The sequence below is a fragment of the Nicotiana attenuata genome, unplaced genomic scaffold (assembly GCF_001879085.1).
Source record: "Nicotiana attenuata strain UT unplaced genomic scaffold, NIATTr2, whole genome shotgun sequence".
Taxonomy (NCBI): Eukaryota; Viridiplantae; Streptophyta; class Magnoliopsida; order Solanales; family Solanaceae; genus Nicotiana; species Nicotiana attenuata.
Genome location: NW_017672858.1, coordinates 95,180 through 110,725, shown reverse-complemented (window position 1 = coordinate 110,725; position 15,546 = coordinate 95,180). Strand labels below are relative to the sequence as shown.

Below are 15,546 nucleotides of genomic sequence, written 5' to 3'. Positions count from 1 at the left end.
ATCAAGCACAATTGTTCTAAGCAATATTATATTCTGCGATTATTTACTTTAGCAGCAATTGTTGAGTCTTTATCTTTTATTTTCCTCAATCCAAACCTTTTGTATCTTTTAGTTCACGGATCCTTAAAACCCCATATAAATTCAATTGTTATCCGGATTCCAGGGTAAACAATAAGGTAGGAGAACGCTCTCATACTTCCTACTAATACACTGTGATGAGACTAAGATAATGTCTTAGTCTAACAAAAGATTTCGTTTTTAGCTTTACCCAAGGTTTTGTTACTTCAGATCTCTCAATCAAATTTATTAATATACTGCTACTTCAAATCTCTTAATTAAATAATATTAATGTTGAATTTTCTATCTGAGAGATGAATAATGCACAAAGCATGCTGGTTCTTGAAACATTAGATAAATATGAAAATCCTTTTCTTATATACGGATCAAAGAAGCTCTTCCTTTCTATTCTTAGATAAGAATGTTAAAATATAGATTTTGACAGCCAAGTCTGGGTGGTGTAGTTGGTTATCACGCTAGTCTCACACACTGTAGGTCCCCGGTTCGACCCCGGGCTCAGACATTTAACCTAGCCTTTTATGCTGAAGAGGGTTTTCTTCTACTATGTCTTCTCCTTCTTTTCTTCCACTTTTTTTGTCCTTTTATCTCAGCACTAGATGAGGAAAGGCCCGTATACGGGCCCATCATTGTAATTTTATTAAAATTATTATTTGTTGGTGTTTAGTTAATTAACTTTTGAGATTTAACAAGCTATATATTTTAAAATTACTTTTGAATATAAAAATATTTAGTTTGAAATCGTCTTCAAATAATATGGTAGATGAAAATTATTTAATTTTTATTTTCAAATTGCTTTAAGATAGTATGGGTAAATATGAAAATCTTGTAAACATAGATACTTCTTTTTGTTGGTGTATTATTTAAAAATTAATTTTATTTCTCTATGGAAACTTCTGTTTGAATAAACAAAATTAATAATTTTCCAAAATGAGGAAAAGATTGGAAATGAGCATTTGCACTGCACAAATAGTCTAATCAATACATGCATAGTGCATTTAAAGGAGAGTTGTGGTTAGAGGAATGTGGGGTCCACGTGTATTTTGCATTTATGAAATGCAAACATGAAATTTTTATAAAATGACATATATGCCCTTGGTCAACCATTTTCCTTTTCAATATAGTATATACTAGATGAGGAAAGGCCCGTATACGAGCCCAACATTGCAATTTTATTAAAATTATTATTTGTTAGTGTTTAGTTAATTAACTTTTGAGGTTTAACAAGCTATATTTTTTAAAATTACTTTGAATATAAAAATATTTAGTTTGAAATCGTCTTCAAATAGTATGGATAGATGAAAATCATTTAATTTTTATTTTCAAATTGCTTTAAGATAGTATGGTTAAATATGAAAATCTTGTAAATAGCGATATTTCTTTTTGTTGTTGTATTATTTAAAAATTAATTTTATTTTCTCTATGAAAACTTCTGTTTGAATAAAACAAAATTAATAATTTTTCAAAATGAGAAAAAGAGTGGAAATGAGCATTTGCACTGCACAAATAGTCTAATCAACACATGCATTGTGCATTTAAATGAGAGTTGTGGCTAGAGGAACGTGGGGCCACGTGTATTTTGTATTTAAGAAATGCAAGCATGGAATTTTTATGAAATGACATATATGCCCTTGGTCAACCATCTTCCCTTTAAAATATAATAGAAATGTAGTAAATAGAAAGAGATTGAAATATTGCTAGTTTTTTTTTTTAAATGGAAATATATTACGTTGATATTCCTAAAAGAGTGGTTACTAGAAGGTCTCAAATTCAAACTTATATGCAAAGCACTAAGACAAAAATTAAATGTTTAATTTATTCTGCAAATCGTCAAATTATTATATAAGGAATTAAAGTGCCTTTGGTAAAATTATTGGTATATATCATTATTGTAAAATATTACAGTGCATTTGGTACGACGAAAGTTATTTTTATGACAAATACTATCCATTGTTAGAGTAGCGAGTGAAGAATATTTTTTGAAGTTGTGTTTTGATAAGGATTTTCATCACTACATTTTAATAATAATGTCTAAGTATTAGTTGGCATAAATATTATTGAGTTAAAAAATAAGAATCTTATAAAAAATTAACTTTTACCATAAATGAATAAAGTATTTTTTCTCTTTTGATGAAAAAATTCTTGGAAAATATTTTATGGTAATTAAATACCAAATAATGACTTTTCATAGAAATACTTTTTCCCATTGCACCAAATACACCATATATATACAGTGGCGAAGCCACATGGTTACAATGGTGGTCAGTTGATCATCCTTTGTCGAAAAATTGCACTATGTATATAGATAAAATATTACGTTTTTGACGTATATAACACATATTGAACACCCTTTGCCGGAATTTTTTTTTTCACTTCTTTCAAATTTAAATATTCTTAGGTAAATTTCTAGCTTCGCCAATATATATATATATATATATATATATATATATATGAATGATTGCAAAAGCATTGAAATATACTAACTACTAGTAAATTTTTGTGAATGGTAAGAAAATCTATACACCACATATTCAATTGACTTCTAAGTGGTCTTGAGATGCAATCAACCAGAATTCAACAAGCAGTGGAAAAAATCCTAATCCATCACAAGTTTAGTTAATTACCTACTATAGAAAGGAAGAAAAACATGCAGTCCACTCAATCAGTTCAAGTAGCACCATAGAAAAATGGAGGAAAGACAATAAGAACGTGCCAACCGTGGCGTTAAGTCCTTAACTGCCAAACTTTCACATTCCGTTATAACGAGAAAGTAGGCTTCTCTCGTCAAACAATGCGGGCTATTATATCTTATAAATGGGTAATAAATAATTATAGGTATCTTTTAATAAGTGATTTTTTTTGGATATTTTCACACAGATTAAGAAATTCACTTTTTAGCATTAATTAGCAATAAAATTGAATATATTAACCTTTACTGTCTCACATAAACACTCCTAACACATATTCCAACACTATTTACTCCAAGGACAATATAGGAAAAAAATAATTAATTCATTCTTGAAATCTGGAAAAATCACTTATTTTGGACCACAAAAAAAGGCACAAAAATCACTTATTTTGGACCGGAGAGAGTAAAGTACAACTCATCGTAATTATTGTGACCTTAGTTCATTTTCACAAACAAAATACCAAATAAAAATTCACACATAAGCATTTAACTCGCGAATAAAGTCTATTCACTCACTTGGGCTTATTTGATTAACTAGTAAAGGATTAAAATAGCACGGTATAGCCAGTTTTCAGACTGGTCATTTAAAAATAGTCAGCGTTTACCAAGTCAATGAAAAATAGCCACTATTTTGCTACAGCAGAGACCGGTCCAGCATAATATACTGGAGTTCGGTGCAGCTGTGTATGAACTCCAGCATATTATGCTGGACCGGTATACTTTGTTGGTTCCAGTATAATTGTTTGGCTCAAAAGTTAACAATATACTTTGTAAGCTAGAAAACAATCAAAAGTAAGAAAAGGGTAAATCGTAATCAAATATAATAAACCTAGAGATGCAAAGATGATATTATTGTCGTAGATCTAGTATTGCAAAGTGATAATATGAACTCAATAAGATATGTTCGTTTGAGGTAGAGATAGAGAGAGAAAGCCAGAAAATGAGAGAGTTGTATTAGATCAGAATCCCCCTTTACAATGTGAAGGTCTCCTTTATATAATAAGAGACCTTCCTCGAAAGAATCAAAAAGTTACAAAGACAGGTAACGTCTCCCTAATGAAGACATTGAGTCCTAAACGATGTCGCTTTTGTCCCCACGTCCGAGTCGTACCCGCTACGTTAGTCGGCGTAAACTCACTGGGCGTACCCACTGGCGTAGAGATGCTGAGGGTCAAATTTGACCCTATACAGTTAGTCCCTCCGCTCGTTGGAGACGCATTCGGTGGGCGTCTTCGATGGGCGGAAATGCGAACCTCGGCTTAGGAGAATTTGACCTCGACCAGGGGCGGCAATATGAATGAGGTGAAATATATGACGTTGTTGAGCCACTGACACGTGGCTTCCTTTTTGGAATGACGTCATCGCCTGTATGCATCATTATTATATTTGCCCCCGAGGCGGTTCAGAGGATGATGTGACATTTTGGTTTCCCGCGCACGTTTTGAATCATGACTCTTCGATTTCTGCGCAACTTATCCCTATAAGTAGGAGAGAGGTTCGATTCGATTCAACTTTCAAGCCTTCGGAAAGCATTTTCTGATTTACTCCTTTGTCTTTCTTTCCTGTAACCGTTATTTCGTGAGGGACTCTCCCACGTCTGGCGAAACCACACTTCCTATCGTCAGTGCTTCGTTTCTTACGTAGTATAATCATGACAAAATGTGGACAGAGTAGTAAAAAGGCCAAAGATAATGCCCCGTCTAGGGTTCCGCCATCTTCCGGTGGTGAAGGGGAAAAGGCGGAGAAGGCCCTTGTTCCTCTCAGCGTAGACAACGTCCTTCCGAAGGAGATGCATGTTCGCAGGGATTTTCCAACTAAAAGCCCAGACCTTCCCTGGGAGCACAGCGTTTTATTACAATCCCATTTAGATGATCTTCGAGAGACGCACCATATTCCGGACCACGTGGAAATGGTTCCGGCCGGGACGGACTATGCCAATATGCACCGGCCTGGGTATTGCACATTCTATGAGTACTCGTTCTTGATCGGTTACAATCTTCCAATCTACCCTCTAATGGAGGAGCTTTGCCGTTTTTACAATGTGTACGGCTCAGCTCACTCCTTACACCTTGAAGGTGTGCCGTATTATGACCACTTATGCGGCCAGGGCTGAGTGCAGCGTCTCGGTCCACCACCTCTTACAGTTATTCAGCCCTGGTTACCTGAGGGGTACCATGCTGCAGTTAAAAAGTCGTGGCACAAGGGGCTTGGTTGTTAAAGCCGATGACAAGCCCAACCGCCGTTTTTGGCGTAAATATTTCTACATCAGGACGGAGCACCTGGTGTCGAATCCCGAAGGGTTCCCGGAAAGATGGAATCCACAATGTAAGTATTTCTACTTGTAGAATTCAGGACTGCTTGCGCTTTTGACCATACGGCCATTGTGATTTCTTTGCTTTTCCCCCTTTTTTATTCGTCNCGTCGTCAGTAAGTCGACCCATCTCGACTACGACAAGCAAGTAATTCGACGACAGTCGAAGTTACGTACACGGCTAAGGCCATCGACAGCATTATGGCTAAGGCCATTGTCGTCAATAAATCGACCCAGCTCGACTACGACAAACTAGTAATTCGACGACAGTCGAAGTTACGTACATGGCTAAGGCCATCGACAGTATTATGGCTAAGGCCATCGTCGCCAACAGTCGCCAATCCTGTTCGACTACGATGAAAGGTACTCAAATAACAATTGAAGTGATGCCATTATTAGCTAAAGCCACCACTATCTAGCGTCGAAGCCTCATCCTATTGGCGGATAACACAGACAACGTTCGAGAAACACACCTAAAATCCTACAAGTAAGTGAGCACCCGCTCTGTGGAGACGAGGTACCGAAAATAAAAGATACAAAAGGAAAAGAATGACAGCAAAAGTACGACTTTCATTATCATTCAAAAAATGCATGTACACCTGACCTTACAAAAGGTCCCATTTACATTCCAAAATACAACAAAACAAAATATATACAAGTCCCAAGAGGCTTCGCCGCTTCGCCGTCGTCCCCCGCCTGACCGCCATCGGGTTCATCGCCGCTCCCGGGTTGATAAGTTGCAGAGATCCAAGAGTCGGATTCTAGACGGTTGATGTCTTCGAAGTTATAGCGCACCCGGTCTGGGGAGTCAGAACTATACCCACAGGTTTCGCGGGCGACGCGGGCTACGCGTTGTTGCTCCTGAACCTCCGCCTCAGTGGCTCGACCCGCAGCCAAGAACTCCTCGAATACGACTAATCTGGCCTTGGCGTATACCCACATATCATGCGCCTCACGATGCGCATCCTCATCAGGCCTTGGTGCAGCAGTCCGCTTAAGGACTTCAATCTCATCCGCCCTGGCATCGAGTTCGGCGATCAAAGCAGCGACCTTGGTCCGCAAATCAGCAGCTTCCACCGCTACCCCACAGCTAACCTTCAATTCTTCTTCCTTCGACTGAAGAAGAGTCTCCAGCTCAATGTTCCGAGCCAGAGCACTCATTAGCTGCTCATCGACCTGCTCCAGCTCGGCCACCTTCCGTTTCAGTTGGGCCTCCGACTGTTCAAGGCCCTCACGGAACACCCGAAATTCCGGGTCCTGCTTAAGTAGGTCCGCCAGCGCCCGATGCTTGGCACGACACCGTTGGTACTTCTTCGCCATCTTGTTGAAAGTGGCTGCCTTCTTTTGCGCCCGCTGCCTCCTCTCCACCTCCAAAATGAGAGTCTAAAAAGGAGAAGAAAAAGAGGAAAGGCAAGTCAATACGCATCAAAGTTAGCCTTACGGCACACAAAGAAAATTTAAAGCTACCTGCAAGGCCGCGCCAGCAACCCTCTAGGATAGATCCCCGTCACTAACACCCTTCAGCATTTCACGCTCAGCAGCCGCACACAACAGGGTCATATCCGTTGCGGCCTGCTCACTGTGTTGTAATAGGTTATACCCTCCTGGGATCATAATTCGGCGGTTGGACCTACCCGCCGTCATCTCCACATGGGCTGGACCCCTCGTTAACCCATATGCATCTCCACGGGCGGCCTCAGTGTCCGCCCTCTCGGCACCATCGCCCACTTCTCCAACAGCAGCCGGCGAACCGCTCTCCGGAACATGGGCTGGGCTGGCGTCGGCAACAGCTCTCCTTTGGGGAACCGACCTCCCGGAACGGATAGCATCGGCCATAAAAACCGGCCTCGACACTTGACGGGGTTCACTTACCCTCTCTTCTTCAGCCGCTATCCCCTTGCCCGTTATCAACCGCCGTCTCTTTCTCTCTGGCGGCTCCTCACCTTCAGAAGTCTCCTCCATAGGCCGCGGGGACGGCATTGAAGGAGTCGCTTCACTTGCGGACGCCGCCATAGGCGCAACCTCTTGCTGAGGAACCTCTGGAGTGCCATCACTGAAAGAGCCGTAGGGTATATCTCCGCCATCAGAGTCGGTCTCCGCCCTAGGCGAGGTAACAACGGCCTTCTTCTTCTTGGGGGCGCTCCGACCTGCCAACACGAGTAAGTCAGGTAACAAAACCTAAGGGAGCTTCCAAACCAAGGCCGAAGAATTACCTGACGGGCCGTACTGTTGAAGAAATGCAGCCCAGGTACGGCATTCCTCCGCATAAGGTATCAATCTTTCCACCAACGATTTAATACTATCAATAAACTGGGGTGGAGAAGCCCTCACTACAAAAAAAAAAAAAAGAAAGAAATCACAGTGGCCGAATTGTCAAGGTCACTAACAGTCATGAATTCTGCAAATAAAGGTACTCACGTTCTGGGTTCCATCTTTTCGGGAATCCTTCAGGGTTAGGCACCAGGTGTTCCGTTCTGAATTAGGAGTACCTACGCCAGAAGAGGCGGTTGGCCTTGTCGTCAGACTTAACTACCAAACCCTTCGTGCCACGGCTTTTCAATTGCAACATGGTACCCCTCAGGTAACCAGGGCTGAATAACTGTAAAAGATGATGAACTGAGACGCCGCACTCAGCCTTAGCTGCGTACATGGTCAGAATCTTGCACACCTTCAAGGTGTAAGGAGTAAGCTGAGCCGGACACACATTGAAAAAATAGCAAAGCTCCTCCGCTAGAGGGTAAATCGGGAGACTATAACCGATCAAAAATGGGTACTCGTAAAATGTGCAGTACCCAGGCCTGTGCACGTTGGCATAGTCCCTCCCAGCCGGAGCCATTTCCACATGGTCCGGAATGTTGTGTGTCGCTCGAAGTTTGTCTAGATGAGATTGCAATAAATCACTATGCTCCCAGGGAAGGGCTGGACTTTTCGTTTGAAAATCCTTTCGAATATGCATTTCCTTTGGGAGGACATTGTCTACAGTAAGGGGAACGAGGGTCTTTTTCACTTCCTCCTCCTCACCGCCAGAGGAAGGCGGAACCCTAGATGGGTAAGTATCCTTGGTCTTTTTACCACCTTGACGACGTTTTACCATGATGATTCTGTTGGGGAAATAAGGCACTAACGACGAGAAATATGACTTCAAAGAAGTGGAGGAGTCTCACACGAAATAACGGTTACAAGAAAGAAAGGCAAATAAGTAAACCAGAAAATGTTTTCCAAAGGTTCGAAAGATGAATCAGATTAAACCTCCCCCCCATTTATAGGGTTAGGTTGCGCAGAAATCGAAGAGTCATGATTCAAAACGTGCACGGGAAACCAAAATGTCGCATCATCCTCTGAACCGCCTCGGGAGTAAGTATAATAGTGACGCATACATGCGATGACGTTATTCCGAAAAGGAAGCCACGCGTCCGCCCTAGGTTGAGGTCAAATTCTCCTAAGACGAAGTTTGCATTTCCGCCCATTGAAGACGCCTACCGAATGCGTCTCCAACGAACGGAGGGACTAACTGTATAGGGTCAAATTTGACCGTCAACGTCTCTACGCCAATGGGTACGCCCAGTGAGTATACATCAACTAACGTAAGGGTACGACTTGGACGCGGGGACAAAAGCGACACCGTTTAAGACTCAGTGTCTTCACTAGGAAAACTTTATCTATTTTTGTATCTTTTTGATTATTTCGAGGAAGGTCTCCTACTATATAAGGGAGACCTTCACATTGTAAAGGGGGGGGGGGGGGGGCTGATTCTTGAATAATACAACTCTCTCATTTTCTCCTACTCTCTCTCTCTATCTCTATCTCTAACGAATACTTTCTCTTGAGTTCATATTATCATTTTACACTATTAGATATACAACAACTTCAATTTTCATCTCTAGGTCTATTATATTTGATTACGATTTACCCCTTCATCTATTTGATTGATTTGCTTAAAAAGTGTTAAACAACTTTTGAGTCAAACATATGCCTACCTACAAAACTGTTACAAAGAAGTTTAATTGTATCGTGAACTCGACAAAGTTAAAAGAAAAGGAGAAATGAGCATAATACATATCAACCGGTGCAGGTTGTTAAAGGTTTTAAAATTAATAACAAGGGCTAGATTTTTTGTTGCTATATATTTATATCTACCAATAAGGGAATTAATTTTGTTTGGTGCTTGTCCCTTTTCCTTTGGAGACTCGGTCAGTTGTTCGTATTGGCATAAGCCAACGCCAATTAAGAACCCTGTCGTCCACGGTTTAATACTCATCAATGTGTGCGACCTACGCTAACAAGATTATATTAAGAAGTATTATTTCTTCTTTATACAAAAATTTAATTTGCGCAATAAAGTACTGCACTTCTATTAAAACTATAGGAGTATCCAATTATTTATTGTTGAATACTCTTTTATACTATTCGTTAGGTGTGTGTGATTGCCATTTGAACAGTTTTAACTCGAAAGATTTGGCACAGAATTTGTACGTGAAGTAAGGATATGAATGCATTTAAACTATCCAGCAAATTTACTGATAGGGCATTAACTAGGGCTTCAGTAAGGCCAGAGAGAGCATTACTGTTAACAGCAGGTTTTTCACTTGTTAGCATCCTCCGTAGGGGTGACAAATGGGCGGGTTGGGCTGAATTTGGGCGGGTCAAGATGAATTAGGTCAATAAATGGTTCATTGCCCGACCCAGCCCAAAGTGTACTTGGGCTAAGATGGGATGGGTCAAGATGGGCTAAACATTAGGTCATAACCCAACCCGCCCAGCTTGACCCATATTTTAGAACCATGCTCATCTTGCATAAAAAAGCCTTTTACCTCAAAATATGTAAGTTTGAATTTTTTTTTGCGGGTGGGGTTGGGGGTGGGGGGAGGAGGTTGGGGCGGGTGGTGCAGAAAACGAAAAAACAGAAAATAGAAAATTGAAAATAAAAAAAAAGTAAAACTTTTTTTTTGACGGGGTTTGTGCGGGGGGAGGGGGGTGACACAAAATTGAAAATACAAAAAAAAGTATAAAATTTTTTTTGAGGGGTTTGGGGAGGGGGGGGGGTGGGGAGGGGGAGGGGTGCAGAAAAATAAAAAACAAAAAATTAAAAATACGAAAAAAAGTTAAATTTTTTTCTTGAGGGAGTTTGGGGGGCAGGGTAGGTGGGTGGTAAAGAAAAATAAAAGAACAGAAAATAAAAAATACAAAAAAGAAAAGTAAAACTAGGGCAACTAAGTAAATTTCTAAATAAGTTGGGTTGAGATAATTTTTATTTTGGGTGAGTTTCATGGGTTGTATTTGGGCTGCTTAATGGGTCAGAATGAGCTATTGATCACGCTCAACTATGCCTTATAAAAGACAAAGCGGTCGTTGCAAATATAATCCGGTTTACAAGTCCGGAGTCGAATCCTCCGGGAACTAACCTATTTATTACAACTCTTAGCGATGCTAGTACAAGCTCAAACAATTTCCGGATGCAAGATTTTTATCAAATAAACAGTGAGATTTGTTTAACTAATGTAAAAGGATACTAAAACTAACAATATTCTAAATTAAAGATAATTCAATGGTAAAAAGATCTAGGGTATTGATTTCCCCAATTGCTAGCTTAATTCTTAACTCTTTTGCTATAATCTCGCAGTGATACTCTATGAGGATTGTGAGCTATGGGTTACCGCAAGTATCTCTCGATCAACTACGATAATTTATTGGAGCATTCTCTTGAACTACTCTAGCTGATAATTTATGCAGCTTTGAATTATCCCACCAAAGTTTCGTTATCTCTAACCCCACTTTTAAATTCAAGTAATGAATCTCTTCAATTACCCAAAAGTGGTATTGTTCAACAACAATCTAACCTAGTATTCTTTCTCAAGCAACACAAGGCAATTAGACACGATTAATCGAGGGCCCATTCAATTAATCACCATACAAAACATAGTTGAACAATCATATAATAACCCCGGCTCGATTATAACAAAATTGAGTCAAAACTTCATCTAACAATTGGTTCCATCAACCATAGATTAAATGTTTAGCTACTCATGGGGAAAGAAGATAAAAACATAAAATAATTCATCGTTCACAAAATAATGATAACAAGACGAAGAATGAAAAACTCTAATGGTGTCTTGATCTTCTCACACTTGTTCTTGCCTCCAATAGAGTCTAAAACAAGCTTAATCTTGACTTGGGCAAGTTTGTTGAGTTTATATAGGGTTAGGATATGTTTCCCACGTTTTACACTTTAGCCCTTAAATTTCTTGGCTTCCTCCAGATCGACTGCGGTCGCGGGACAACCGCGGCGCAACCGCGGTGATTTACGACCATTCTGTTTTCTGCTTTCTTTCACCGCGTTCTAGCCGCGGTCCGACCGCGGTCGCGCGGGACTGTTGCCCAGTTTTTCGTCGCCTTTTCTTGCTCATTTTCATCCGGGCTCTTCTTGTTTGGCCTTGTATCTTCATTTTTAACCCCAAAACACTCTATATTCTCCTCCTAACTCGGAGTAGCTCCTGCAAAGCATAAAAACCTCAATTAGAGCATTTTGTATTCATTTAGCACTTAAAACATCAATAAGGTATGGTTAATTTAGAGCATAAATAGCATCTACATCGCATAATATAGGCTACTATCAATACCCCATACTTAAATCGTTACTAGTCCTCTAGCAACGAAACCACACTCTATAGGCGTAATCATCTCTGGGTCACTTCCCTACTCCTTATACCAAGAATAATTCACATAGATAGACTACCTTAGCGTAACCTCCTAACCTCAAGAGTGGACTCCCTCTCTAGCCACGTAGTGTCCCTAACCGGCTTTCATACTCTCTGTCAGAGGTCCAGACTTACCTTTCCTTCATGAATCACATGCCTACTCACCACAAAAGAAACTTGTGTCATGTCATTATAATTCACACACTGAGGAATTCAAACACGTAAGATTTCACTCACCCTCAGAAATAAATTCTTATGCCACAAACAACGCACCATAGGCTTGCCCGTAGTGTAATACTCGACTAATCGAGCCCATTTGGTCTAGAATCAAGTAGGACTTTATTTGGTTGTAATGTTGGCTGCGGGACAGGTAGGATACATATGGGTATAGTGACTACACCTCCCTAAGAACTTCAATACACTTTCCACTTTTAAGCCCATACCTCATTCCACCTTTACATCATTGAGTTAAACTCCCTACTTCTTTAAGCACACTTTCTCTTTTGAAGACCACCACTATTTTGAGACTTATTCTTATAAAAATTATCCAGCTCAGTCTTTCTCTTTTTTTTTTAGAATCTGGTGGCTTCTAATATTGTTTATCACACAGTGCACCCATTTTGTTTTTATGTCTTCTTGGTTCCACTCGAAAGCCCAACCAACCACCCCACACTTTAACTTTTCCATATTCATTACAATTCAAGTGCTTCTAAGAGGTGATAGGGTTCAAAGAGATTGGTACTTCAAAACTTGGATAAGGCTTGTAATGTAGTTGCCAAGAAAACATGATTACAGGCTCAAAGAGGTTAACTAGGATATATACACTCCGGTGGGTAAAAACATATATAGATAGGTTCAACAAGGACACGCCTATATCATTTTCCAGACCAATTAAGACTACCATTTCGCTTCGTACACACACATGGAAAGTTCTAGGCATTGAGTGTTAGCATAGAATACACAAGCCTCACTCACACATGGCACATGACTCAATTCAGTTAGGACCATCCGACACTCTGCTCAAAGTGCTTAAGCCAACTCAAGAACACACAATTTAAGGCTTTAATGCTAGAGTCAACTAATGAGCCTAAGTGTCACACTAAAGCAATCTCTATTCAAGGTGACATGGAGTCAAGGGATCCTATTTCTAATCTTTCCTCGCCCAAAAATTCCTAAACTATAAAAGAAAAAAAAATTAACTACACCCGGTTCAAATGGAAACCCTTGGAAAATAACCGTGGTTTAAAGAAAAATCAAGGGGAGTTGATACACTACCTAACAGAAGAAAATCTTTTTATTTTTTTTTTATTTTTTTTGTTCGATTTAAGTCCCTCAAGAGACCCGTCGAGAGGTGTCCGTCTTCGGGCCAAGTCGAAGTTAATTAAAAACAACCAAAAACACCAAACAAATTTATAAAATTGTACAACAACAACAATCATCCCCCACCCCACACTTAATGATTTGGCATGTCCCCATGTCAAAGAATTTAAAGCAGAGTAATGTAAGAGGACTTCCCTAGTGCTCAGTCCTGATCGGAGACGGTGCCAGGATCGAGGTGACACGCTCGTCCTAGCGCCCGAAGCCAGCCCATGATCTTTTTCTCTGACCTGGCATTTTGAGTGGCCAAAGTGTCAACTCTGGCAGTTAGGTCATTGACTTACGTGCGTAGGCCAACCATCTCCTATTCCAAAGCTATGACGATCCGACCCGTCGTCACGTGAGTTACTGCCCCGTTTCCCCCATTTTCTGCTTCTTCATGCTTCATTATAAGAGTTTTGTGTGAACGGGTTGATTTGGATTGGTTTTAGAAGGAAATGAAACACTTAGTCTCTTTAGAGAAGGTTTGGTTTGGAAAAGTCAACTGGATGTTGACCTATGTGTTAGAGGGATCGGATGTGAATTCCGATGATTCGATTAACTTCGGGGGATGATTTGTTACTTAGGAGCGCGATCGGAAGTGATTTTGGAGGTCCGGTGTAGAATTAGGCTTGAATTGGCAAAGTTAGTATTTTGGCGAATTTCGGTTGATAGGTGAGATTTTGATCCGAGGGTCGGAATGGAATTTCGAGAGTTGCTATAGCTTCGTTATGTGATTTGGGATGTGTGTGCAAAATTTCAGGTCATTCGGAGGTGATTTGGTTGGGTTTTTGATCGAATGTGTATTTCGGAAGTTTTTGAAGAACTTAGACTTGAATTCGGTGAGAATTGATGATTTTAGTGTTGTTTGATGTGTTTTGATGATTGGAGAAAATATGAATGATGTTTTAGGATGGATTGGCTCTTTTGGTTGAGGTCCCGGGGGCCTCGGGGTGATTTCGGATGGCCATCGGGATGAATTTTGGACTTGTGAGATTGCTGGTGTTTTCTGGTTCTGGTGTTTCCGCATCTGCGGAAAAGGGGCCGCAGATGCGGTTCCGCAAATGCGGAGAAGGGGTCGCAGGTGCGAGCTTCTTGTGGAATTGTTCTTCCGCAGGTGCGAGCTTGGATCCGCATGCAGATGCGGCGTGTGGACCACAGAAGCGGATAAGGGCCTTGGGGGTGTTCGGCTGAAGCGGGAAGAAGTGCGCAGCTGCGGTGTCCGCAGAAGCGGATTAGACCGCAAAAGCGGTCCTGAGCGAAAGTGTAATTTCCGCAGAAGCGGAGGGAAAACCGCAGAAGCGGTAACCGCAAATGCGGTAATTGGATCGCAGAAGCGAAAATAAGGTCTGGGCAGAAGGGTTTAAAAGTTAATATTTCATCCGCGAGCTAAGGTATTTTTCCACAATTTTTGAGCAACTTGAGAGCTTTTGGACGGAAATTGAAGGGGATTTCGACTGGGTGTGATTGGAGGTGAGTTCTATGACCTAAATACATGATTTAATGGAAGAATTAACCTAAAAATTTATGGAAATTCATCAAAAAGGGGGAAAAGCTAGGGCTTGGTTTTTGGTATTTTAAAGTGGGTTTTGATGGGTCATTTGAACTCGGATTTGGGAGTTCATGGTATGTATAGACTCGTGGCGAGATAAGGAATCCGATGATGTTAAATTTTCCGATTTTCGAGATGTGGGCCCGGGGCTCGGGTTTTGCAAATTTCGTGATTTTTGATGTTTTTCGATTCTTTTTTATTGGGTTATGTTCCCTTAGCCTATTGTGATGTATTCGTTGTGGTTTTGACAAGATTCGACGCGCGAGGAGGCCAATTTGAGAGGCAAGGGCATAGCGAGCTAGGATTTTGGCCGGCTCGAGGTGAGTAATGATAATAAATGATATCCTGAGGGTTTGAAACCCCGGATTTGCACAACGTAGTGCTGTATTGAGGTGAAACACGCGCTTAATGGCGAGCGCGGGGTTGTTTACTACTGGGGATTGTGACTTGGTCCGTCCCGATTAATATTTTTACCGCGTATTTGACTGAAATGTTTTGTTACCAACATGATTTGGGCCTATTGCCATATTTTGGGCTTAATGCCGACTACTTGAATCCTTCGGGGATTGTTATCACTGTTTCCTCACTGTCTTGATATAATACTTGAACTCAGTCCTAATGATTATACTGATTTACAAACTCAGCTGCTTTAATTGAACTTTGAGACTTAAATGATATTTCCACTGTTGTTTGGGTTGAGCACTACTATTCTATTGATGCTTGAGGGGCTTATGATGTTTTCTGGACTGAGTGAGGCCGAGGGCCATATGTGAGGAGGCTTTCAGGCCTCGAGTGTGATGTGAGGAGGCTTTCAGGCCTCGAGTGTGATGTGAGGAGGCTTTCAGGCCTCGAGTGTGATGTGAGGAGG

At 40.7% G+C, this 15,546-nt stretch overlaps 1 non-coding gene across 1 annotated transcript; it reads left to right on the top strand.

Moving 5' to 3' along the window:
• Nucleotides 1–506: 506 nt before the first annotated feature.
• TRNAV-CAC lies at nucleotides 507–580 on the top strand. Its single transcript has one exon. It is a non-coding gene; the product is annotated as a tRNA-Val (tRNA).
• Nucleotides 581–15,546: the final 14,966 nt, after the last annotated feature.